The sequence below is a fragment of the Pongo abelii genome, chromosome 9 (assembly GCF_028885655.2).
Source record: "Pongo abelii isolate AG06213 chromosome 9, NHGRI_mPonAbe1-v2.0_pri, whole genome shotgun sequence".
Classification (NCBI taxonomy): Eukaryota; Metazoa; Chordata; class Mammalia; order Primates; family Hominidae; genus Pongo; species Pongo abelii.
This window is the reverse complement of record NC_071994.2, coordinates 11,776,188-11,801,870: the sequence shown is the minus strand read 5'-3', so window position 1 is coordinate 11,801,870 and position 25,683 is coordinate 11,776,188. Positions and strand designations below refer to the sequence as shown.

The window sequence follows — 25,683 nt, the reverse complement described above, 5'->3', positions numbered from 1 at the left end:
TTTTGGAGGTTGTGTGGTATGTCAGGGCGCCAGACTGAGTCAAGTCGTGGGGCCCTGTCTAGCGCCTTGTAGAAGAGGAGTCATGGCCTCTCTCCTGCCCTCAGTCTATCCTGTACTTGGAATGGAGATGGAGGCAAAGTCAGACCTGGTAGCCTCAGTGGGCTTTCCCAGCTCTGATGTTCCTTGAAGATGGGACACCTGGGGCTTGACTGTTCTGTGGCCTAGCAGATCCCTCCATTCTCTGAGCTTCAGTTTCTCTGAAAGTAAAATGGGAACTCAGGCTAGCCCAGTGTTCCTCAGTCTATTTTGTGGATGTTAGTAGGTGTCATTTATTTATTTTTTTAAAAAGGCCTCTGTGATGAAATGGGAAATTAATTAGGCTTTCTTTACTGCAGGAACCTCTCCAAGCAAATAAACGGCAAACGTGTGTTGAGAATCTCTGAGAGGCAACGAGAACGATCAGCATTTCCCAAACTTATTTCGCCACAGGATCTTTTTTTCACATGGAGCGTCTCGTAGGACTGGCTTCTGAGGAACACAGGTGGGTCACTCTGGACTGGCTTATCTAGAAAACCTCCAGGTCTGATGTGATAGTTTTAGGCACCACCCGTCACCCACTCGGCCTCTACTCCTGCCCCCTTGAAGGATTCTTTTCCCTGGCCCCAACCTGTCCTGGACACTGCCCACCTCTGGATCCCTCACTGTACTCTCTTTAGGGAGCCCTTCCTGTGCCCGGCGTCCTGTGACCGCCCTGACTCAGCCCCCTAGAGGGCTCAACTTCATCCCGCTGCCCCTTCCCTGGTCCTTTCCAGTTCCCAGAGGACCTGAGGGGCACTGTCTGGGCTCTTCCAGTAGGGTCAGTGTGACAGCCACCCTCAGCCCCAGTACGTGGTTTTCTGGTTCCTAATCCCAGGACCTGGTCCCAAATTTCCCAGGCTCAACTTCAAGCCTCCCTCTTTAGCCCTCAATCAACAGACCTCATTCCCTATCCCCTACATGAGGCCTCTAGCCCCAAGTCTCCTGTCTCCCAGCTCCAGGCTCCTGCACCTTAATCTGCAGCTCCAAGCCCTAGTCCCACTGCCCACCCGTGGCGTCCAGCCTTCCTCTCCAAAGCAGTTTCTGAGATTCTGGGTTCTAGGGGGTTAATAGGCAGCCTCTTTCCTCTCTCCAGCTGCAGCTGCAACCTACTTGGTTTTTGGGCCTGAGCCAGGGGCCTGGGCCAGAGGAGAGCAATTGAGCACCCTGGCAGAGTGAGGGGTGAATCTCAGGAGTTGAGGACAACTATTTAGAGTAACACTGCCCCCAACCCCCCCGCCTGGTTCAAGGTAAGGGAACCCCTTAGAGGCAAAATTACAGATTATGAACAGAAAATTCTAATGAGCTAAATGGTGGGAGGTGGGGGTTGGGGCCAAGGGCAGGGTAAGGAGAAGGCAGGAGAGGGATGGGGGTGGTAAGCCTGGTTCAGCCTGGTTCAGTCCTGAGATGGTGCTGATGATAGGGCCTGCCACAGGGTGTCCTAGCTGGGGAATCTCTAAAGAACCATTTTACAGATGGGGAAGCTGAGGCCCTGTGATTTGCCAAAGTCTCCCTTCTAGGGAGGAGGGGCTATTGCCCCTGCCTCTGCACTCTTCTCTCCTTTCTTCTTGCCTTCTGTTTCCAGACGTTAGTGGCCAGTGCCCAACTCGAAATTGTCTCCTCATGTCATGATCTCAATGTGCAGTTTCCAAAGTGCTTTTTCTTCAGCATCTCCTCCTTCTAGAAATCCTTGCTGTGCTCAGCCTCTGGGGACACCCCCTCTTGGGTCTCTTCCTGCTCCCCTGGCTGTTGTTCCACCTCCTCCTTTGCTGATGTTCCTCGCCATCCTGCTCTGAACTTTGGAGTGTCTGGGCTCAGGTTTTTTTTTTTTTTTTGAGTCGAAGTCTTGCTCTGTCGCCCAGGCTGGAGTGCAGTGGCATGATCTCCGCTCACTGCAACCTCTGCCTCCCGGGTTCAAGCAATTCTCCCTGCCTCAGCTTCCTGAGTAGCTGGGATTACAGGCATGCACCACCGCGCCTGGCTAATTTTTGTATTTTTAGTAGAGATGGGGTTTTGCCATGTTGGCCAGGCTGGTCTTGAACTCCTGACCTCAGGTGATCCACCCGCCTCAGCCTCCCAAAGTGCTGGGATTACAAGCATGAGCCACCACGCCCATCTGGGCTCAGTCTTTGGACCTTCATACCCACTTTCCAGGTGAGCTTATGCCACCCACACACTGATGACTCCCAAATGTATATGTCTAGCCCAGGCTGTCCTCTGAACACCAGTCTTGTCTATCCAATATTTCTTCCTCTGTAAAATGGGAATAATAATAGCTCTACATCCTAGGGCCATGATGAGGATTAAATGAGTTTAGACATGGAAAGTGTTGGAAAAATGCTTGGCTCAGAGTGAGCACTACGGCTGGAGCTATGCTTATTATTACCACTGTCATTATTGCTGCCTGCCAGCCAGCTCCATTTGGATGTGTAGAATCATCTCAGTCATGACTCATCTCAAACCCCAAACATGCTCTATCCTCAGCCTTGCCCATCTCAGCAGGTGGCAACCCTGTCCTTTCAGTAGCTCAGGCCAAAAACCTTGGAGTCACCCTTGACTCTGTTCTTTCTCTCACATGCAAATCTAATCCATTAGAAAATCCTCTCGTCTTTTCCTTAAATACATCCGGAGTGCAACCACTGTGATTTTGCTAGTGTTCTCTCTCACCTGGATTACTGTCTCAGGCCCTTTTGATATGTAAGTTATATCATGTCTCTCCTCTGTTCAAAATGCTCTAATTACTCTCCAGCTTTCTCAGAGTAAAGCTTCAGTTCCCACAGGAGCAGCTCCTGCTTCCCCCTGAGCCTCATTTCCTACCACTGACTCCTCACTGCTCTGCCCCAGCCACACTGGCCTTGTGGTTCCAAGAACCTGCCAAGCACTTTCCTGCCTCAAGGACTTTGTGCTAGTGTTATCTTTGGCCAGGTAATAGCAAACAGACCATCAGGATTCTACAAGATAAAGATTATGTTAGAGATCATGCAAAGGTTTGGGAGTTGGGGCAGTGGGTACATAGAGAGGAGCCCAGAGAGCTTGGCCCGAGCCGGTCATAAAAGTCACTAAATGTCCCTTAAGCAGTAGGCAGCTGAGGAAGGTATGTGTGCAGGGCAGGGTTGGGACTAGGGTGAGGTGAGGTGCAAATTTAAGAGGGTGCCAAAAACCTCAATAATTATGATGAATAATATTTTCACGTAGTATTTTAAAAATCAAAATTAATGCAAAAGTTCATGATGAATAAAATATCAAACTTTCAATTAAAGACTGGATCAGGGCTGGGCGCGATGGCTCATGCCTGTAATCCCAGCACTTTGGGAGGCTGAGGCGGGCAGATACAAATTCAGGAGTTCGAGACCAGCTTGGCCAACATGGTGAAACCCCATCTCTACTAAAAATAGAAAAAAATTAGCCGGGCGTGGTGGCGGGTGCCTGTAATCCCAGCTACTCGGGAGGCTGAGGCAGGAGGATCGCTTGAACTCTGGGTGTGGGGGTAGGGGGGCAGAGGTTGCAGTGAGCCGAGATGGTGCCCCTTGGCTCCAGCCTGGGCAAAAGAGCGAAACTCTGTCTCAAAAAAAAGAGACTGGATCATGCAGGGCTCAGACAGGAGAGGTAAGTCCATTGCTTCACTGCTTCACTTAGTGTACGCTAGTCTTGGCCCTAGACTGCCGGCCAGTGACTCAAGATCCTTCTGGGGTTGTGGGAGGATGGACTGGACAGGGACACCAAACAATGGGCCAGGAAGAAATTAGGTGGAGAAGCCTGGCCCAGGGGATGGCAGTGGGCTGCACAAGACGTTTCTGGCATGTGAAATTGTATTAGGGAGTCTTTTTTTTTTTTTTGAGATGGAGTCTTGCTCTGTCTTCCAGGCTGGAGTACAGTGGTGTGATCTCGGCTCACTGAAAGCTCCACCTTCCAGGTTCATGCCATTCTCCTGCCTTAGCCTCCCGAGTAGCTGGGACTACAGGCGTCCACCACCACGCCTGGCTAATTTTTTATATTTTTAGTAGAGATGGGGTTTCACTGTGTTAGCCAGGATGGTCTCGATCTCCTGACCTCGCGATCCACCCACCTTGGCTTCCCAAAGTGCTGGGATTACAGGCGTGAGCCACCGCGCCCGGCCTGTATTAGCGAGTCTTGGTGAGGTAATGGACAGAAACTCTGTTCTTGGTGGTGGTGCAAGTTTGGCTGAGAGGCAGTTAAAGACCAAGGAAGGGCGGGCCATCAGGGACGGGGTGGGGCCACGTGGAGGAAGGGGCACTCACCTGGCTCACGTTGAGGACTGCCCTGAATCAGCCATCCGATCAGGAAGCCACCTGCAGCAGGTGGAGAAGCTGAGAGAGAAGGCCGTGCAGGTCCTCGCATTCTCAGCTGAGGCAGGACCAGGGGAATGAGGCCTCTAGATTGACCCTGGCGATAGGGTCTCAGGGGCAGCACCAAGGCTGAGAGGCGGGGGGTTGGGGGGTGGGTCAGAGCCACATTTAGGGTCTGAAGGCTGGGCTGGTAGATTGGGGGTCGTCAGGCCAAGGCTAGGGGATGGGATCAGGGCAGGGAAGAAGGGTGGGTCTGGAGACTGAATCTAGCACCTGTCCAGTACCTGTGTGTTGGGTTAGCCTTAGCATGGTTGACCCCTTCCCCTGCAGGGCCAGGTGTGGGTCATGCCAGCCCTCTTCCTCCTCTCCTTGGGGCTGGGACAGTGCATGCCTGTCTCTGGATGTGGCTGGAGTCAGGCTCCTAGGACCAGGGCAGGGTCTCATTAGCCCAGAGCAGGCCTTGGGTGGGCAGATGGACCTGATGAATGGTTAACTGTTGTGCTGGGCAGCCACAGCTTGCATCCCACCCGACTCTGGCCACTCTGCAGTCCCTGCCAGAGCACCTCATGGTCTGCACCCTCAGGTCCTTCCTGATGTGAGCAGCAGAACAGGCACCGGCATCCTGGGTTCTGTCCTGGACTGCAGATCGTGGCTGTCCTTCATCCTGCTCATGTGGTCTCCCCAGTGCCATCAGCACTGGCTCCTACCAGCCCAGGAAGGGCAGGGAGGGGTTGGGGAGGAGGCAAGACCTGAGGATGGAGGATGGAGGAGATCAGACCTCAGGCACTTTCCCAGCTGTGTTTTTCCTTCTGGGGCCTCACTACTGCCAGCTCCTTCTGGGGCCTCACTACTGCCAGCCTAGGGCTCTCTAGAGGCAGATTACCGAAAAGTCCAGAAGTGCTACAGAAAAGTCCAAAAGTGCAACAGAAAAGCTAAGGTTAGCTGGGGGGTTGAACTTCCTGGGCAAAGGCCCAGATATAAGGTGGCAAACTGCTCCTGCAGCCAGGATCTGGCCTAGGGAGGAGGGGCTACTGCCCCCTGCCTTGGCCTTCTTCTCTCCTTTCTTCTTGCCTCCTGTTTCCAGATGTTTGCACCTGCCTCAGGGAGGGGAAGAGCCTCAAACAAAGCCTCCTTATTGGCTGCCTTCATTTTAGTTCCTTTTACCCTTCCAGGAAAGACTGAAGTGGGAGGAGGAGGAGCAAGACACATAACATTTTTCCTCTATCACCAAAAGAAAACCTTTAAGGGAGCAGAGAAAATGACAAGAAAGGTAAGGAGTAAGGGGTGTGTGTGTGTGTGTGTGTGGGTGTGTGTGTGTGTATACACATCCCTGAATTCTGCCAAGCCAACTCTCCAGGTTCAAGTGTATCTCCTAGCCTTCCTCACCTTGAGGATAATGCTATTACTTACCTTATAGGTTATTGAGGGTTTTGATATGTATAATATCATGTATCTACCATTATAGTACCATAAAGAATAGTTTCAGTGCCCTAAAAAATCCCTCGTGCTGGCTTACTCATCTCTCTCCTCTCCCTCTGAACCCCTGGCAACCACTAATCTTTTTGCTGTCTCCTTATATTTTTTGATGCTGTTGTAAATGGCATTGTTTTTTAAATTTCAATTTCTGATTGTTTATTGCTAGTATATAGAAACACAATTTTTTTTTTTTTGAGACGGAGTCTCACTCTGTTGCCTAGGATGCAGTTCAGTGGTGTGATCTCGGCTCACCACAACCTCCGCCTCCTGGGTTCAAGTGATTCTTGTGCCTCGGCCTCCCGAGTAGCTGGGATTACAGGCATGTGCCACCATACCCAGCTAATTTTTGTATTTTTAGTAGAGACGGGGTTTCACCGTGTTGGCTAGGCTGGTCTCGAACTCCCAACCTCAGGTGATTCATCCACCTTGGCCTTCCAAAGTGCTGGGATTACAGGTGTGAGCTACTGCGCCTGGCCACAATTCTTTTTGTTTTGTTTTTTTGAGATGGAGTCTCACTCTATCACCCAAGCTAGAGTGCAGTGATGTGATCTCAGCTCACTGCAACATTTGCCTCCTGGGTTCAAGCGATTCTTCTGCCTCAGCCTTCCGAGCAGCTGGGACTACAGGCGTGAGCCACCATGCCTGGCTAATTTTTGTATTTTTAGTAGAGATGGAGTTTCACCATATTGGCCAGGCTGGTCTTGAACTCCTGACCTTGTGATCTGCCCACCTCAGCCTCCCAAAGTGCTGGGATTACAGGTGTGAGCCACCGTGCCTGGCCACAATTCCTTTTTTATATTGATCTTATAACCTACAACCTTGCTAAAATCATGTTTTAGTTGTAGCAGTATTTTTGTAGATTCCACTGGATTTTCTACATAGATAATCACTGAAGGACATTTTGAACCAAAGGTTGGCTAATGTGGAGTGGCCACTATGTATGGGCCAGAGGGGAACAATGGGATGAATTGTGCATTTTTTTTTTTTAAAGATAGGGTCTTGCTGTGCTGCCCACGCTGGAGAGCAGTGGCTGTTCACAGGTGTGATCCCACTTCTGGTCAGCTCTGTTTCTGACCTGGGGCAGTTCATCCCTCCTTAGGCAACCTGGTGGTCCCCTGCTTGCAGGAGGTCATCACGCCGAGCTTAGTGCAGACACCCCATCGGCATAGTGCTTAGAACTCCTGGGCCCAAGAGATCCTCCTGTCTCAGCCTCCCAAGTAGCCGGGACTAGATGCCTGGCTCCATAGTTACTTTTAATGAAGTGGTCTTGGGTGGGTCTGGCCAGGAGTGTGGGGCCCATGGGAAGCATTTCTCTGAGACCTTACAGGCCCTGCCCTCTACTGGCTGCCATTTCTGCATCCACCTCCTGGCATGGATATCCAAGAGATACAGGGCTCCTCCTCTCCACCCTCTGCTCCTTCTCAGTCCTCAGGAGGCTTGGAGTGGGACCATCTGCTGTTCCTGTTGCTGCTGCCCCAGTTTCTCTTTCCACCTGGGAGGGAAGGAGAAGCAGCGTTCAGGAGTAGAGTTTGGGGATTCTTTTTAGGTGTCTGTGCTCAGTCGTCCTACTTTATATCCAAAGCCACCCACTATTTCCAAGAGCTGTGAGTCTCAGGGAGATTTCCTGGGACTCAGCCAATGTGTGAGAATAGGATTCAGGGGGCCTGGATTTCAGCCTTGACTCCATCAGGGACCAGCTGCATGACCCTGGCTAAGTCCCTGCTCTCCCCTGGTCTGGCCTTTTATGACAAAAGAAGCTTGGGGGAGGGTGCAGCCCACCTTCTCTCCAGGTCCTTTTCTACCTTTTCACCATGTTGGGCAGTGGCTGGCCAAGGGTCTCTGGCAGGAGGACAGTGATGATACTGGCAGCCACAGGACCACACTATAGATGAATAGAGGCAGAGAAGGGTAGAACTCAGCAGCCATGTCCACCAGTAGGCTTAGGATGGTGCCACCATTGGTCACAGTTGTTGTCATGCTCAGACCCATCTGCCTATGGGAAGGAGGAGCACCTTGGTGAGGACCGTGGGACTTGTGGGTGCGCTTACACTGCCTGCCACCCTGGCTTCCTCTTTTCACATTTGCTACAGGGTCAAATGATTGCATTTAATTTAGCTAAAAGGAAAGGGGGAGCAAATGATTTTGGACCTAAGAAGTCTAGGTTCCAGTTCTAATCTGAATTTACTGTGTGACTGTGAACAAATTCCTAACCAGCCTGTCTCTCCAGCTCCAGGCTACATATCAAGCTACTCTACAACTTCATTTGGATGTCTAAAAGGCCTCTCAAATTTTGTATGGTCAAGGGACTCTTCATTTCTTCCTCCAAGCTTGCTCCTCCCCCAGACTTCCCCATCTTAGTAAATGGCACTTCTAACCACCTACTTGCTCAAGCTCAAGTATCTAGGAATTATCCTTGATGCCTCCTGTTACCTTATTTTTCTACATCCAAAATAAGAATTTGGATAGCTGTTCCTCCCAAACTCAAACAGGGTTAGTTCCCTTCTCTCTATCTCTACAACCTCTGTCCACCACTGGTATGGTTTTGGTATGTCCCCACCCAAATCTCATCTTGAATTGTAACTCTCATAATTCCCATGTGTCATGGGAGGAACCCAGTGGGAGGTAATTGAATCATGGGGGTGGGTCTTTCCTGTGCTGTTTTTATGAGTGAATAAGCCTTACCAGATCTGATGGTTTTAAAAACAAGAGTTTCCCTGCACAAGTTCTCTTTTTGACTGCTGTCATCCATGTAAGACATGACTTGCTCTTCCTTGCCTTCCACCATGATTGTGAGGCCTCCCCAGCCATGTGGAACTGTAAGTCCATTAAACCTCTTTCTTTTGTAAATTGCCCAGTCTTGGCTATGTCTTTATCAGCAGCATGAAAATGGACTAACACAAACATGTCACTTCAAGTGATTTTCACCTCTTGCCTGTACTATTGCAGTAGCCTCCTGACAGTTCTTCCCATTTCTACTGTTGGCCTTGACCCTGACTTCCTGGCCCCACCCCATTCTCTATGCAGAAGCCAAAGTGTTCTCTTAAAAATTAAAACCATAATTCAGATCATTTCACTCTTTGCTTAAAACCATCCAGTGGTGTCCCATTGTATTACTAGAATACAATTTGACCTACTTTTTTTTTTTTTGAGATGGAGTCTTGCTTTGTCACCCAGGTTGGAGTGCAGTGGCGTGATCTTGGCTCACTGCAACCTCCATCTCCTGGGTTCATGCAATTCTCCTGCCTCAGCCTCCCGAGTAGCTGGGATTACAGGTATGCACCACCATGCCTGGCTAATTTTTTTTTTTTTTTTTTTTTTGAGATGGAGTCTCGCTCTGTTGCCCAGGCTGGAGTGCAGTGGCGTGATCTTGGCTCACTGCAAGCTCCACCTCCCGGGTTCATACCATTCTCCTGCCTCAGCCTCCCGAGTAGCTGGGACTATATGTGCCCGCCACTATGCCTGGCTAATTTTTTTTTTGTATTTTTAGTAGAGATGGAGTTTCACCATGTTAGCCAGGATGGTCTCGATCTCCTGACCTCGGGATCCGCCCGCCTTGGCCTCCCAAAGTGCTGGGATTACAGGTGTGAGCCACCACGCCCGGCCAATTTTTGTATTTTTAGTAGAGACAGGGTTTCGCCATATTGGTCAGGCTGGTCTTGAACTCCTGACCTCAAGTGATCCACCCACCTCAGCCTCCCAAAGTGTTGGGATTACAGGCGTGAGCCACCATGCCCGGCCATTTTGACGTTCTTATAAGTCCTTATATGACTGGTCTCTGCCTACCTCTTCTCTTATCTTATTCCCTGTCCCTTTGTTTACACATTAAAACCATCAGACTTGGTCTTTTTTTTTTTTTTTTGGGAGTGGACGCCTTGCTGTGTCACCCAGGCTGGAGTGCAGTAGCGCGATCTCGGCTCACTGCAACCTCCATCTCCTGGGTTCAATCAATTCTCCCTGTCTCAGCCTCCCATGTAGCTGGGATTACGGGCACCTGCCACCATGCCTGGCTAATTTTTGTATTTTTAGTAGAGCCAGGGTTTTGACATGTTGGCCAGGCTGGTCTTGAACTCCTGGACTCAAGTGATCTGCCTGTCTCGGCCTCCCAAAGTGCTGGGATTACAGACGTGAGCCACCGTGGCCAGCCCAGACTTGATCTTTAACTTGGTCTTTACTTTTGATCTTTACTGATTTACTGAGGAGACTTTCCTGATTGCCCTGATCATTTTATCTAAACTAGCTACCTGATGGTTCCTTCTCTGCATGTCTCTTTTAACGTCAGGTGCAGAGGGTTGAATTAATCATACTCCTCATTTCATGACCCTCTATTTTTGTCTTTGCAATGGCCCCTTGTTTTACCCTTTAATGTTTATTCCCCTTTATCACCATTACCCACTTCTAATTCCCTTCCTGCCAAAGTCAACTAGTGTATTGTGTTTGATGTGCACTCTTTTATTTGTGTATGTTCTTGTAAAATGTGTATTGTTGGCCGGGCTTGGTGGGTCATGCCTGTAATCTCAGCACTTTGGGAGGCCGAGATGGGCGGATCACTTGAGGTCAGGAGTTCGAGACCAGCCTGGCTAACACGGTGAAACCTCGTCTCTACTAAAAATACAAAAATTAGCTGGGCATGGTGGTGTGTGCCTGTAATCCCAGCTACTCAGGAGGCTGAGGCAGGAGAATCGCTTGAACCTGGGGGGCAGAGGTTGCAGTGAGCCGAGATCACGCCACTGCATTCCAGCCTGGGCAACCCAGCAAGACTCCGTCTCAAAAAAAAATGTGTATTGTTTTGTGTGCAAATAATTTACCTAAGTGGTATAGGCAATAGATCTTATTCTATTTTTCATTCCATTCAGCACTTTGTTTTAAAGAGATTTTATGGTGTTTACCTGCTGCTGCATACTATGCCATGGTGTGCCGGTCTCCACATTTTACCTAAACACTCATTCCCCCGGCTATGGGGATCTAGATTGTTGCCAACACCCATGACCTCAAACAATACTGCAGTGAATATCCTTGTACACGTCTCCATAAGGGGCCTTTGTGAGAAGTTCTCTGAGATACAGGCCCAAGAAGGGAATTACTGGTGTGTGTGTGTGTGTTCGTGGGTGTGAATGTTGCCAACTGCTTTCCAGAATGGTGGTACCAATTTCACTCCCATCAGCAGTGCATTTGAGACATGTGAGGATATAGGGGTCCTGTATTCTAACGTGGCCAGTAACACTTGCCATTACCTGGCTTTCTAATGTTGCCAGTTTAATGGGTGTAAAGTGCTATCTCATATTTCTTTTTTCTTTTTTTTTTTTTGGAGATGGAGTCTTGCTTTGTCACCAGGCTGGAGTGCAGTGGTGCGACCTCGGTTCACTGCAACCTCTGCCTCCCGGGTTCAAGCAATTCTCCTGCCTCAGCCTCCAGAGTAGCTGGGACTACAGGCATGCACCACCACGCCCAGCTAATTTTTGTATTTTTAGTAGAGATGGGGTTTCACTATGTTGGCCAGGATGGTCTCGATCTGTTGACCTCGTGATTCGCCCGTCTCAGCCTCCTAAAGTGCTGGGATTATAGGTGTGAGCCACCGCACCCAGCCACTATCTCATTTTTCACATGGTGATTAATCTTCTGGATTTCTTTCTCTGTAAAATGTCTATTCATTTTCTTTGCCCATGCGTCTACTACTAGTGTTCCTTTCTTTTTCTTGTTGAAGGAGTCTTGTCAGTGTTAAAGGCGCAGAGGCTCACACCTGTAATCTCAGCACTTCGGGAGGCCAAGGCGGGTGGATCGTTTGAGCTCACGAGTTTGAGACCAGCCTGGGCAGCATGGCAAAACCCTGTCTCTACAAAAAATACAAAAATTAGCTGGGCGTGGTGGTGAGCACCTATAGTCCCAGCTACTCAGGAGGCTGAGGTGGGAGGATGGCTTGAGCCCGGGTGGTGGAAGCTGCCGTGAGCCGAGATTACACCACTACACTCCAGCCTGGGCAATAGAGCCAGACCTTGCCTCGAAAAAAAAAAAAAAAAAAGAGTTGCAAATCTCTCCTCTCAATCTGTCATCTATCTGTTAAATTTGTCCATTGTGTCCTTCAGTAAGCAGAAATCCTTTTTGATATAATCAAATTTACATATTTACATGTCTATCTCCAAGCTCTCTTCTCAATTCTGTTCCTTGTTGCATCAAGAAAAGCTGCAAACAAATTTAACAGGGTGTCCTTTGTTAATTCCCTAATGATTTATATCTTTTGGTGCTATTCTGAATGGTGTCTTACTTTTCAAACAATATTTTCTAGATTATTGCTTCTAAGTTATTGCTATTGATATTTTGGTAATTTGATTTTGTATCCAGCATCCTTGCAGAACTCTCTTATTAGTTTTAATTGTTTGTTGATTTTGTTTGTTTATCTAGGTAGATGAACATATTCCAAGTAATGAGATTTTTAGAACATATTCTAATTAATGAGATTTTTAACTTTTCTTTTTTAATTTTTAATTTTCTTATATCTTTTTCTTTCCTACTAGAGCGGTATTGGTCAGGCCCCCCAATACTGTGTTAAATAGTTGATTCTGATGCTGAAGAGAATGCATATACGTTTTCTCATTATATATAGTGTTTGGTTTTGTGCTCAGATGTTCTGCTTACCTCTCTGGGTTTGCACTTTTCCTTAGATGATTGGCCTAGATTTTCCTTACTATCTTCTTTCTTTTTTTTTTTTTTGAGACAAAGTTTCACTCTGTTGCTCCAGCTGGAGTACAGTGGCATGATCTTGGCTCACTGCAGCCTCAACCTTCTGGGGTCAAGTGATCCTTCACTCCTCAGCCTCCTGAGTAGCTGGGACTACAGCCACATGCCATCACACCTAGCTAATTTCTGTATTTTTTGTAGAGATGGGTTTTCGCCATGTTGGCCAGGTTGGTCTTGAACTCCTGGGCTCAAGCAGTTTGCCCACCTCTGCCTCCCAAAGGCATTACAGGTGTGACCTGCCACACCCAGCCCCATTTTCCTTACTATCTTTCTAGCTCTTTGGTGCTTTTTTTTTTTTTTTTTTTTTTTGAGACGGAGTCTTGCTCTGTCACCCAGGCTGGAGTATAGTGGTGCAATCTCAGCTCATTGCAACTTCCACTTCCTGGGTTCAAGCGATTCTCCTGCCTTGAGTAGCTGGGATTACAGGCACATGCCACTACACCCAGCTAATTTTTGTATTTTTAGTAGAGACGGGGTTTCACCATGTTGGCCAGGCTGGTCTCAAACTCCTGATCTCGTGATCTGCCCACCTCGGCCTCCCAAAGTGTTGGGATTACAGGCGTGAGCCACTGTGCCTGGCTGCTTTTTGGTGCTTTTAAGGTTATCTTTTCCTTACTATCTTTCTAGCTCCTTGGTGCTTTTAAGGTTATTTAAAAATACTTTATACCTTTTTTTTGGGATGATTTCGGTGTAATTTTGTTATTTTAATGGAAATAGAAATCCTTTTTCTAATCAATTTCCAGAAATTCTTTATAAATTCTGAATACAAATCCTTGTAAATTCTGTCTTTTACTCTTTTCACCTTATATATAGTAAAACAGATGACCCAAATTAAAACACTTTAAAGCAGAAAAATTTATCAATTTTTTTCTTTTTGGCTAGCACTTTTTTATATCTTAAATTCTCCTCCCTTCGGCAGGAATTCATTTTTGTTTAAAGTTGGAATATGGATTGCATTTTATTTCTTTCCTATGTGGGTAAATACATGTCCTGGTACTACTTATTGAATAGCCCGTGTTTTATCTAGTGATCTGCAGTGCCTCCTCTGTCACTTCCCAAGATCCCTTTTTTTTTTCTTTTTCTGAGATGGAGTCCTGCTTTGTCACCCAGGCTGGAGTGCTGATCTGATCTCAGCTCACTGCCACCTCCACCTGCCAGGTTCAAGCAATTCTCCTGCCTCAGCCTCCCAAGTAGCTGCGATTACAAGCGCCCACCACCACGCCCAGCTAATTTTTTTTTTTTTTGTATTTTTAGTAGAGACGGGGTTTCACTATGTTGGCCAGGCTGTTCTCAAACTCCTGACCTCATGATCCGCCCACCTCAGCCTCCCAAAGTGCTGGGATTACAGGCATGAGCCACAGCACCCGGCCTCAAGTTTCTTCTATGTGTGGGTCTGTTTCTGGGCTTGATCTTCTTCACTGGCTTATTTTGTTTTTCCTGCACCATCATCTACTGTCTTAATCACTATAGTGATAAAGTAAGAGTTTATAATATGTACTAACTTCTGGTAGGGCAATTTTTTCTACCTTGTTCTTTCTAAAAAGAGCATCTTAGTTCCACTTGGCCCTTAGCATTTTTATGCAAATTTTAGAATTTGCTTAGCCAGTTTCTTGAGTATGGCCAATGGGATTTTGATCAGAATTGCATTGAATTTATAGGCTGGGTGTGGTGGCTCATGCCTGTAATCCCAGCAACTTTGGGAGGCTGAGACGCGCAGATCACCTGAGGTCAGGAGTTCAAGACGAGCCTGGCAAACATGGCAAAACCCCGTCTCTACTAAAAATACAAAAATTAGCTGGGTGTGGTGGTGTGTGCCTGTAATCCCAGCTACTCAGGAGGCTGAGGTAGGAGAATTGCTTGAACCCAGGAGGCAGAGGTTACAGTGAGCTAAGATCGTGCCACTGCACTCCAGCCTGGGTGACAGAGCAAGACTCCATCTCAAAAAATAAAAAAACCCAAAAAAAACATTCGATCCTATCAGGTACTATGCTCACTATCCGGGTGACAAAATCATTTGTACACCAAACCCCAGTGCCATGCGATTTACCTATATAGCAAACCTGTGCATGAACTCCCAAACCTGAAATAAAAATTAGAAGAAAAAAATACTACCTCACACCCACTAGGAATGGCTATAATAAAAACGTCAGATAGTAATGAGTGTTGGATATAAAACCCTCATACATGCTGATTGTGGGTAGCCACTTTGGAAAACAGTCTGGCAGTTTCTCAAAAAGTTAAAGATACTGTTACCCAATGGACTCAGCAATTTCACTTCAATCTATACCTAAGAGAAATGAAAACATATGTCTATGCAAAAACGTGTACAGAAATGTTCATAGCAGCAGCATTATTTATAATAGCTAAAAGGTATAAACAGCTCAGATGTTTATCAACTGATAAATGGATGAACAAAATTGGTATTTCCATATAATGGAATATTACTCAGTTATAAAATTGAATGAAGTACTGATACATGCTACAACATGAATGAACTTTAAAACATTATGTTAAAAGAGGCCAGTCATAAAAGACTACATAGTATATGATTCCATTTATATGAAATGTCCAAAAAAGACAAATCTATAGAGATAGAAAATGGATTAGTGGGGCCGGGCATGGTGGCTCATGCCTGTAATGCCAGCACTTTGGGAGGCTGAGGCGGATGGATCACCTGAGGTCAGGAGTTCGAGACCAGCCTGGCCAACATGGTGAAACCCCATCTCTACTAAAAATACAAAATTAGCCGGGCATGGTGGCAGGTGCCTGTATCCCAGCTACTTGGGAGGCTGAGGCAGGAGAATTGCTTGAACTCGGGAGGCGGAGGTTGCAGTGAGCTCAGATCACGCCATTGCACTCCAGCCTGGGCGAAAAGAGTGAAACTCCATATCAAAAAAAAAAAAAAAAAAAAAAAAAGGATTAGTGGTTGCTTAGGATTGGGTAGGAGATAGAGATGAATGTTTGGGGACTGAAAGCTAAAGGATACAGATTTTCTGTTTGAGGGGATGAAAGTGTTCTAAAATTTACCGTGGTGATGGTTGTACATATCTATGAGCATACTAAATATCATTCAATTGTATACTCAACATAGATAACTTGTATGGTATGTGAATTACATATAAATAAAGCTGTTATGAAATAAAGTATTCACTGTTATTTGAAATTCAAAAATATTAAATTCATCAGCATGGACTTGTTCATAGATTTTTTGCATCTTTTTAATGACTCTAAGTCTTTAGTTCTGTTTTTTTATTCATAATATTTGCTTATGTCCTCTAGCCTTCATTTTTTGATTATTGTTACCCAAGATTTGTCCATTTCATTGATATTATTAAAGACTAACTTTTTGTTTTGTTGAGCTTCTATATTATATCTTAGTTTTCTATTTAATTTATTTATGGTATTATCGTTATTGTTGATGTTGTTGTTGTTTTACAACTAAGGTAACTGAGCATTTGGACCAAAAACTTTGGCTCCAGAGCCAGATTCTTAACCATTGCACCTTTTTTTGGTCTTAAAGTTTATTTGGACTACTATTAGTGTAGCTAATCAGCTTTCTTCTGGTTAATATTTGTCTGCTATATCTTTTTCCATCTCTCTACGTTTAACATTTATATATACAAAATTTTAGATGAATTTCTTGTAAATAGCATGAACTAGTTTTTTTTTTTTTTTTTTTTTTTTGGTGACAGAGTCTCGCTGTGTTGCCCGGGCTGGAGTGCAGTGGCACGATTTCTGCTCACTGCAAGCTCTGCCTCACGGGTTCACACCATTCTCCTGCCTCAGCCTCCCGAGTAGCTGGGACTACAGGCGCCCGCCATTGTGCCTGGCTAATTTTTTTTTGTATGTTTTTAGTAGAGATGGGGTTTCACTGTATTAGCCAGGATGGTCTCGATCTTCTGATCTCATGATCCGCCTGCCTCGGCCTCCCAAAGTGCTGGGATTACAGGCATGAGCCACTGCACCCGGCCGCATGAACTAGATTTTAAAAAAATGTTACCTGGAATATCTTTGCCTTTGAATTGGTAAATTTAATTCATTTACATTTATTGCGGTGACTGAGATGTTTGGAGTTATTGATACCATCTTACCTTTTGTCTTTTATTTACCTTGATTTTCATGTTTTTGTCCTCCTTTCTTGCCTTAAAAAATAGTTGATTGACCTTTGTGCCCTTTCCAACTTGAAATCTGCTCTAGGGCCTGATCGTCCTATCCCAGGATCCCTCCCTAAAACCTCACTCACTGTATTATTATAGGCATAGTTCTCTTGCATAGATGAAGATGCAGCTCAGAGATCCAGTAGCATAGTCTTTTCCTAACATGACCATTGTAATGCAGAGGAATAACTGATATGGAAGGGAATGAAGATGATGGCAATGTGCTAGGAAAAGTTTGAAGGAATCTTGGGTCTTTTCTACCCTTCTAGGTAGCTGGCCTGGGGCAGATTTGGGTCTGGGTCTGGGAAAGAATTAGGACAGGAGCAGAGGTGCGGCAGTTGCTTACCCAGGAGTACCATTGCACAAGCCAGAATATAGATCTCTGAAAGCAGCAAGGAGGCCATTTGGGTAGTCCTGCGGCCCAGAAATCTGGTGACCAAAAAGCCCAGTAAATAAAATAGTGGATTCACAGTTGCAAAGAATACTTGGATCAGGTAGATATTGATTTCCAAACTTTGCAGACTTATGACTGAACTGTAGGAGCTGAAGATGATTATAGACCTGGGGCAGGAGCTGAAGGAGAATATAGACCCGGGGCAGGAGCAGAGAGGATGTACTCTGGGTAGGAGCCATGACACATCTACATAGCAATTGCAGTTGGCAAACTACTCTCACATCTCTTCTCTCCTTTAGATCTTACATCAGCCCTGTGCTGTGTGTGAGTGGAATTTTTAATCTTTCAATTGCAGATAAGAAAATATTCCCTTAATTCTATTTATTTGTTTATTTATTGAGACTGTCTCACTCTGTTACCCAGGCTGAAGTGCAGTGGCACGATCTCGGCTCACTGCAACCTCCGCCTCGCGGGTTCAAGTGATTCGCTTGCCTCAGCCTTCTGAGTAGCTAGAATTACAGGTGCGCGCCACCATGCCTGGCTGATTTTTGTATTCTTAGTAGAGACAGGGTTTCACCATGCTGGCCAGGCTGGTCTCGAACTCCTGAGCTCAAGTGATCTGCCTTCCTTGGCCTCCCAAAATGCTGGGATTACAGACACGAGCCACTGTGCCTGGCCAGAAATTAGTAACATTTAAAAATTATCTGGGAAAGGGCAGGTGTGGTGGCTAATGCCTGTAATCCCAGCACTTTGGGAGGCTGAGGCGGGTGAATTGCTTGAGGCCAGGAGTTCAAGACCAGCCTGGCCAACAAGGCAGAACCCTGTCTCTACTAAAACTACAAAAAGAAAAATTAGCTGGGCATGGTGGAACATGCCTGTAATCCCAGCCATTCAGAAGGGTGAGATATGAGAATTACTTGAGTCCAGGAAGCGGAGGCGACAGTGAGCTGAAATTGCTTGATTGTACTCCAGCCTGGGTGACAGAGGGAGACTGTCCCCCCAAAAAAAATTATCTGGGAAAAAATAATATTTTTTACTTAGCAATAGGTCTCCCTTTTCCCCTCCTAATTCCCTGTCCTAAGAGATCAGCTTTTGATGGATGCTTGCATTTATAAGTTGATTGATTGTACTGGGAAGTTTTGTATGTGTGTGTGTGTGTGTCTGTCCCTCCACACTGGATAGCTCAAGTAATAACTGATCTGATGAACTGATGAATTCTAAGAAGTAAAGATTTATTTAATGGCAGGAGTTTTGCTTTGCTGAGTGATGTGTACAAGTTTACAGCTAGACATCAATTTTTAGGACAGTGGAGGAGACCTCAGAGACTAAATGGGAGAAGAGTCAGGAGAGAGGAAGCAAGTATAGCTGTTAGCCAAGGAAGGATTTGAAGGAGAACAGAAATGCCTATTAAGTTTTTTATGCTGTGTGGTATGTGATATAAGCATCTCCTTTATCTCCCCATGGAGTCTTGGAAAAATTTACAAAGTTTTTTTTTTTTTTTTTTTTTTTTTTTTGAGACGGAGTCTCACTCTGTCGCCCAGGCTGGAGTGCAGTGGCACGATCTCGGCTCACTGCAAGCTCTGCCTCATGGGTTCACATCATTCTCCTGCCTCAGCCTCCCGAGTACCTGGGACTAAAGGCACCTGCCACTACGCCTGGCTAATTTTTTGTATTTTTAGTAGAGACAGGGGTTTCACTGCATTAGCCAGGATGGTCTTGCTCTCCTGACCTCGTGATCCGCCCGCCTCGGTCTCCCAAAGTGCTGGAATTACAGGCGTGAGCCACCGCGCCCGGCCTAAATCGACACTGTTTAGTGACACTTTGTGGGGAAGCTTTGTCTGAGATGTGATATGTTCTGTGTCCTGCTTCAGCACTGGTGAAGGGCACAGTGAGAAGCTGTCCACAAGAAGACAATCATTTATGCGCCACACTATAATTAAGAATTAAACAGAACACTATTGGCACCAGAATAGACAGACAAATCAATGGGATGAAACAGTCCAGAAATAGTATGTGATAAGCGTGGTGTTTCACACCAGCCAGGAAAGGTGGGACTGTTCATTAAGTTCATTTGGGACAATTTACCTTAGTTGTAAAACGACAACAACAACATCAACAATAACGATAATACCATAAATAAATTAAATAGAAAACTAAGATATAATATAGAAGCTCAACAAAACAAAAAGTTAGTCTTTAATAATATCAATGAAATGGACAAATCTTGGGTAACAATAATCAAAAAATGAAGGCTAGAGGACATAAGCAAATATTATGAATAAAAAAGAAACAGAACTAAAGACTTAGAGTCATTAAAAAGCAAAAAAATCTATGAACAAGTCTATGCTGATTAATATTTTTGAATTTCAAATAACAGTGAATATTTTATAATAGCCTTATTTATATGTAATTCACATACCATACAAGTCATCCATTTTGAGTATACAATTGAATGTATTTAGTATACTCATACATACGTACGACCATCACCACGGTAGATTTTAGAACACTTTCATCCCCTCAAACAGAAAATCTGTATCCTTTAGCTTTCAATCCCCAAACATTCATCTCTATCCCCTACCCAATCCTAAGCAACCACTAATCCATTTTTTTTTTTTTTGATATGGAGTTTCACTCTTCTCGCCCAGGCTGGAGAAAAAATAGAATTCTACTATAATTCTAATAGAATTTCTAATAGAAAAAGATAGAATTCTACTTCCTATCCTATGTTAAACTAAATTTCAGATGAAACTATGATACAACATGAAAGCTCAAACAAATACATATGTGCTTGAAGAAAATCTCGGCGAATAGTTTTAAACTTAGGGAGAGAGGAAGGCCTTTCTAAATGTAACCCAAAACACAGACGAAGAGGAAGAGGCTGCAAACAGCAGGGTAGCGTACAACTGCAGCACTGAGTGATGGGCTTGGCCCGTGCTCATGGCCTTCTGCAGATTGCCTTGGAGCATCTGCCTGGGTAGATGGAGCTCAGGGCCTGGGTTTCCCCAGGGGCCCTTTACCTCAGTCCCTGCCCTGGGAAGCACGATGTGCTGGATTCTAGGGTGAAGGTGGGGGCAGGCAGAGCCCTGGACGGGTGTCACAGAGGTCTCGGGGTTCTCACCTCCTTGGTGTCTCAGCTTGGTGTCTACTTCCTGCTTTTTACTGATCTGGGTCACTGTCTGCGGGGCCGTCAGGGGAAGGTCCAGCCTTCCACCGAGGGAGTGCTAGCGGGCAGATTGGATGACAAACTTGTGGATGGGGATGGGAGCAGGGCAGGCATGACTTCAGCCTGGGTTGGCAGAGTGTGGCTGCTTGAGGAGGGCACAGACGAGCAGGAAAGCACCTTGGAGGGATGGAAAAAATTCTGGGGTGGGAATGAGGAGTCCTGTGGTTTTTTTTTTTTTTTTTTTTTTTTTTGACAGGGTCTCCCTCTGTTGCTCAGGCTGGAGTGCAGTGCCGTGATCTTGGCTCACTGCAACCTCTGACTCCCAGGCTTAAGCCATCCTCCCACCTCAGCCTCCCAAGTAGCTGGGACTACAGGTGCGAGCCACGACGTCCAGCTAATTTTTTTTGTGTGTGTTTTTAGTAGAGACAGGGTTTCGTCATGTTGGCCAGGCTGGTCTGGAACTCCTGAGCTCAAGCGATCCATCTGCCTCAGCCTCCCAAATTGCTGGGATTACAGGCATGAGCCACCACACCTGGCCAGGAGTCCTGGGTTCTAATCCAAGGATTGCCACTGTCTTCTTGGGAGACCTCAGGCAGGCTTGGCCAGGCGTGATGGGCACCCACACAAGGCCTGGGGAAAATAATCTGTCTCTCCTGGTGGGGAGGAGGATCTTACATTGGGATTAGCACATAAGGAGTGGCTTCCTCCCCTGCTTCACAATCTTTCTCATTATTTCCTGGTGAGAGTTATTCAAGTTACTATTTTATTTCTTTCTTTTCTTTTCTTTCCTTTCTTTCTTTTTTTCTTTTCTTTTTTTTCCTCTGGGGTCTGACTCTGTTGCCCAGGCTAGAGTGCAATGGTGCAATCTCAGCTCACTCTAACCTCTGCCTCCCAGGCTCAAGTGATCCTCCCACTTCAACCTCCTGAGTAGCTGGGACCACAGCTCACTTCCAACTGGCTTATTTAAGTGATCCACCCACCTTGGCCTCCCAAAGTGTTAGGATTATAGGCATGAGCCACTGCACCTGGCCAAGTTATTTTACAGTATGGAAAAGATGGCTTTTGGGGTGCCTGCTCAGTCTATTCTCCTATTCTGAGCACTAACCCCTCATTCTCCTCAGGCCTCCTGAAGTCTTCTTTTACCTCCTGAGCCTGTCTCTTCCCAACACAACTGAGGACACCTGACCCCAGGGCTAGACTGAGCTAACAAGAGTCTATATTATGAATTTGGAAATATGGGCCAGGCGCAGTGGCTCACTCTTGTAATCCCAGCACTTTGGGAGGTCAAGGCGGGCGGATCATCTAAGATCAGGAGTTTGAGACCAGCCTGGCCAACATCATGAAACACCGTCTCTACTAAAAATACAAAAATTAGCTGGACATGGTGGTGGGCACCTGTAATTCCATCTACTTGAGAGGCTGAGACAGGAGAATCGCTTGAACCCAGGAGGTGGAGGTTGCAGTGAGCCAAGATTGTGCCGCTGCACTCTAACCTGGGTGACAAAGCAAGACTCTATCTCAAAAAAAAAAAAAAAAAAAAAAAAGGAAATATGGCTCAGAGAAGTGGGATTTGTAAGGACACCCAACGTTGGAGTGGGACCCAAAGTCTGGGCCAATGTGAAATTAGAGGTGAGAAAACAAGAGAGAGGTAGGAGGAGGAAGAGGGGGTCATGGTGTGAGGGGAGGGTAAAATGAAGTAATCTAGTTAGAGAGAAGTCAGGACCAGGATTCAGTCAGTGCTAGAGAGTAGATGGAGAGTCAAGTTGATTGGTCTTAGTCCTTCACAAGGCTGGGCTCAAATTCCTGACCCTGTGTTCTGTGAAATACTCTTGCATCCTTCCATTAACTTTTCATTTTTGCATAAGCATATTTGAGAGTTATGGTTGTCTGTAACCCTGAATAAACAACAATTGGCACTAAACCAATAATGTAAATTTTCTTGTTCTTTTTTTTTCTGAGACAGAGTCTTGCTCTGTTGCCCAGATTGGAGTGCAGTGGCATGATCTCAGCTCACTGCAACCTCTGCCTCCCGGGTTCAAGCGATTCTCCTGCCTCGGCCTCCTGAGTAGCTGGGACTACAGGTGCATGCCACCATGCCTGGCGAATATTTGTATTTTTAGTAGAGATGGGGTTTCACCATGTTGGCCAGGCTGGTCTTGAAGTCCTGATGTCAAGTGATCCACCTATCTCAGCCTCCCAAAGTGTTGGGATTACAGGCGTGAGCCACTGCACCCAGCCTGTTGTTGTTTCTTAAAGTAGATTTTATTTTTTAGAGCAGTTTCAGGTTCACAGCAAAATTGGGTGGAAGGTACAGAGATTTCTCATATATTCCCTGTCTCTACATACACACGCTGCTCCACTATCAACACCCCTACCAGAGTGGTATTTGTTACAACTGATGAACCTACATTGAACTCTTAAGTCCAGAGTTTACATTAGGGTTCACTCCTGGTGTTGTACATTATATATACATATATAATATATACTTTTTTTTTTGAGACAGGGTCTTGCTCTGTCACCCAGGCTGGAATGCTGTGGCATAATCTTGGCTCACTGCAACCTCTGCCTCTCAGGCTCAAGCAATTCTCCTGCTTCAGCCTCCGCTGGGATTACAGGTGCGTGCCACCATGCCTGGCTAATTTTTGTATTTTTAGTAGAGACAGGATTTCACCTTGTTGGCCAGGCTGGTCTCGAACTCCTGACCTTGTGATCCACCCGCTTTGGCCTCCCAAAGTGCTGGGATTACAGGCGTGAGCCACTGCACCCCTCCCATTCTACATGTTTTGACAAATGTATAATGACATGTATCCACCATCACAGTATCACACAGTAGTTTCACTGCCCTACAAAATCCTCCGTGCTCTATTTGTCTCTTTGTCCCCTCTGAACTCTGGTGATCACTGACCCTTTTACTGTCTCCATAGTTTTGCCTTTTCCAGTTGGGCCTGGTGTAGGGGCTCACATCTGTAATCCTAGCACTTTGGGAGGCTGAGGTGGGAGGATGGTTTGACCCCAAGAGTTTGAGACCAGCCTGGGCAACATAGTGAGATCCCATCTCTATAAAAAGTGAAAAAAAAAATTAGCCAGGTGTGGTGGTGCATGCTTGTAGTGCTAGCTACTTGGGAAGCTGAGGCGGGAGGATCATTTGAGCCTGGGAGTTTGAGGTTTCAGTGAGCTATTATCATCCTACTGCATGCCAGCCTGGGGGAGAGAGTGAGACCTTGTCTCAAAGCAAACAACCCCTGCCCCCCTCAAAACAACAAAAAAGCAAAATGTCATATACTTGGACCCATGCAGGGTATAGCCTTTTCAGATTGGCTTTTTTCACTTGGTGATGTACATTTAAGTTTCCCTCAAGATTTTTCATGGCTTCATAGCGCATTTCTTTTTTTTTTTTCTTTTCTTTTCTTTTCTTTTTTTTTTTTTTTTTTGAGATGGAGTTTTGCTTTTGTTGCCCAGGCTGGAGTGCAATGGTGTGATCTCGACACACCGCAACCTTCACCTCCCGGGTTCAAGCGATTCTCCTGCCTCAGCTTCCTGAGTAGCTGGGATTACAGGCATGCACCACTACACCTGGCTAATTTTGTACTTTTAGTAGAGACAGGGTTTCTCCAAGTTGGTCAGGCTGGTCTTGAACTCCCGCCCTCAGGTGATCTGCCCACCTAGGCCTCCCAAAGTGCTGGGATTACAGGCGTGAGCCACCACACCCGGCTCCCATTTCTTTTTATTGATGAATAATTTTGTTGTTCTTTTAAATTAAGATAAGAAAAAATTCTTGATTTGAAGGTACTTCCTTTGTAGCTGGAGTAAAACAGCTCCATACCCTGTAGAAAATCCATAGTGCTGAAGGATGTACCATTAAAATTAAGTTAAAATGACAAATAGTTGTGGCATTTTCTTTAAAATTAAGAACTTGTTTTTGTATTAACTATATGGATTTTTGAATGGATTTTTAAACTGTCATTTCTTTTGTTAACAGAAAAAAGGAAAAGGGACTGGAATGACCAGAATGATTAGGGAATGGCTCTAAAATGTGTTAATATATATCCAAATGAATTCATCCTTCAAGCATAGTTACTTGATAATGTTGATTTTGTTGGCAAGAAATCCTTGTTTGTGAATGTAATTATTACTGTGGTATTTTTAGTATCTTGTGGATGCAAATATCACATGATGTAAAATTTGAGATACTGGCGTTTGAACACCTTCTCCAAACAGGAATGGCCTTTTTTCCCCTACTTTATTCACATAACTGCTATTTTGAGATGGAGTTTCACTCTTGTTGCCCAGGCTGGAGTGCTATGGCATGGTCTTGGCCCACTGCAACCTCTATCTCCTTGGTTCAAGTGATTCTCCTGCCTCAGACTCCCAAGTAGCTGGGATTACAGGTGCTTGCCACCATGCCTGGCTAATTTTTGTATTTTTAGCAGAGATGGAGTTTTGCCATGTTGGCCAGGCTGATCTCAAACTCCTGACCTTAGGTGATCCAGCCACTTTGGCCTCCCAAAGTGTTGGGATTATAGGGGTGAGCCACCGTGCCCGGCCACATAACTTTTATTTGAAAGAGATTCTGGGGTAATATCAAAGAAAACTGGGAGTTGATTTGACAGCACTTTAATGGAAATACATGAATGGAATATGGCTGTGGAGATGCCTGTGGGACACGCCATGGTGAGTGGGATGAGGACAGCCTGGACAGGAACTGAGGAATGAGAAGATAAGAAGCAAGAGAATGTAGGAAAGAGGCAAGAAGTCAGAGGAGTGCAAAGAAAAATCTATATGCAGTTTAACAATGAAATCTACATGTAGTCCAGATTAACAATTGACTGATGCATAAAAAATACTTAGCAAGAATCTCTCAGCCTCTGGTTTGCTCTAAGGTGCTTCTCATCTGCAAAAGCAATAGTTGCATGGGGGCTTGTACCACCTTGGGGTTATTATGGCTTTCACCATCTGAGTTCTCTTCATGTACACCTGAAACCCCTGAGGATCTCATATTTCTATGTATTCCTGGCCCTCAAGTATAGAGAATTACTTTATCGCTAACAGGAACCAAAACCTAAGAAGAGACAGTGGTGGATTTGAGGGAGACTGAGAATTACTGCCCAGGACGGCCCTGCACTGCTAACTTGATAAAGGCGGTGATCAGTGACAGATGCTATGAGACTGGCCTCAGAGGAAAGAAAAGGAGGAAAAGAGAAAACAAATGACAGTGGAACCAGGAAGCAGAGAGGTGAAATGGTGCCTGTTATCCATCTGCAATGTGGGAGTGAACAGGAGACTTAGGCTGGGTCATTCATAATAACTCACGCCCCCTGCCCTACAGTCATTGGACTAATGTGTAGGCACATGACTCAGGCCAGCCAATCAGTGTTT

At 45.8% G+C, this 25,683-nt stretch overlaps 1 long non-coding RNA gene across 1 annotated transcript in view; it reads left to right on the top strand.

The window, feature by feature from the left end:
- Positions 1 to 1,182: 1,182 nt before the first annotated feature.
- LOC129048578 (uncharacterized) overlaps positions 1,183 to 25,683 on the top strand; it is a 37,036-nt gene continuing 12,535 nt past the window's right edge. The window contains exons 1-2 of the long non-coding RNA XR_008511014.2: positions 1,183 to 1,325; positions 5,555 to 5,652. This is a non-coding gene — a long non-coding RNA (uncharacterized LOC129048578). The remainder of the gene's footprint in view (positions 1,326 to 5,554; positions 5,653 to 25,683) is intronic.